The sequence below is a fragment of the Limulus polyphemus genome, unplaced genomic scaffold (assembly GCF_000517525.1).
Source record: "Limulus polyphemus unplaced genomic scaffold, Limulus_polyphemus-2.1.2 Scaffold2210, whole genome shotgun sequence".
In the NCBI taxonomy this organism is placed as follows: domain Eukaryota; kingdom Metazoa; phylum Arthropoda; class Merostomata; order Xiphosura; family Limulidae; genus Limulus; species Limulus polyphemus.
In genome coordinates this window covers 180,101-181,856 of record NW_013667820.1, presented here as the reverse complement: position 1 = coordinate 181,856, position 1,756 = coordinate 180,101, and positions in this window count along the sequence as shown.

Sequence of the window (1,756 nt, the reverse complement as noted above, 5' to 3'; positions counted from 1 at the left end):
AGAAACGTGGCGTCACTGTAGTCATGTGATCTCGATGACGCAACAATATTCAGAATGTGAGAATAGAAGTTAACCAGGTTAATATTAGCAAAGAATTATTCTAGTTTCTGTTCATCTTTAGGTAATAAAACAGGCATAAAAATAAAAGATCTTACAATAAGACCGTCGGAATTCTGTGTATTCTAAGAAGTTTGATATAGTAAAACACTTAGCAGCTTTTTAGACATTACATCTAAAAATAATAGTACATAAAAATACATAAGTTACGTTGCCCAAAATCTTTAGATTACATCTAACCTTATTAAAGTTATTTTTTACATACCTGTGGGTGGTAAGATATTGTATTCTTTAATCGTTCTACAGCTGTCAGTACATGCAGTTACTTTCATAAAAAGTTCAAAGTTCTCTGTGATGGTCGTTTATCTGGATTAATGGTCCCTCAAGGTAACAAGTTATATAGATCAAATGGTTTGCCACTTCAAGCACTATCTTTATTTTAATGAGTTGAAACTTTCTCTGCTTGGTTAAACAATAAACGGGAACATAAAATATCTATAACAATGTAGTTTTCAGATAATGTACAGATTAACAGCGAATTGTTCCCATTAAACATCCTTCACAAGAATTGGGTGAAGTTAAGAAGCAGTTTCGTTGAAAGACTGTGATTGCTTTTTGACGTAGAATACCACTTCCTCCCTAATTACTGAACACCAGTACTTAAAGAAAATACAACAAGTACACTAGTGCGTGTTCAGTACCCACTATAATGTAATACACTATTGCTGTTTAAAAAACATGTATTATTGTTCCAACATTTTTAAATTATCCTAATTTCACATTTGATACATGAAATTTATAAATGGTTACAAAGATAAAACTTTTAGACAAGATCATTGATGCACAAAGGTAACACCACATCAACTTTATAACAACGTTCATATTCAGTGTTGAACATCATTTTTAGAATAAATCAATATTTTATAAAATTTATTACCGATAGAAACAAAAGCAATCACTTTACCATGATACTCAGTTTTAGTGAAGATTGTTGCCATAGTCAAGTTAATATTTTTAAAAATGAGTTATTTTATTAGTAATGTTAATAAAGCTATATGTTTGAATATCACAAATTGATCACCATATATCAGGTTGATGTGTCAAATAACAAAATAAATCATTAATGTCTTTTATTACTCATCAGAATCTTTACCAACCTACCCCTAAATTGAAATTATTTTAGACAGGATTAAAGTAAATTAATCTATGAGACACTGGGCGTGGTCAAATACGTCAATCGAAAGGGATTGACCGCCTGAGTCCAAACCTGTAATTAGATCTCAAATCGGTCAAGAGATGGCAGAGCTATGATCTAAAAGTTTGTACTTGGAAAATTGGAAAAAAACTCAAAACCATTCTATGAGCTGCTATGTCACGGCTAAAAATGATAATTTTACCTTACCATTATAAGTTACAAGACTGATCTAAATTCTTTTGAAAAGATAATGTTACAACAGCGGAAGTCACGCAACGCTGGGAGCATGCGCGCTGGAGTTTCTCGAAGGATTATGAATTTTCCTCGCAACTCTAGTTTGTTCCAGGCGCCCTCTTTTTTAGTATATAAACCCGGCAAATAAAGCCATCGGAAAAGATAGAATTGCATAGTTGGATAGATATAGAGATAGATAATTGAGTCAAGCAAACAGTAAGCACCATAAGTAAAGTGTGTGAATCGCCGTGAATTATAGCGTGTGTTTAT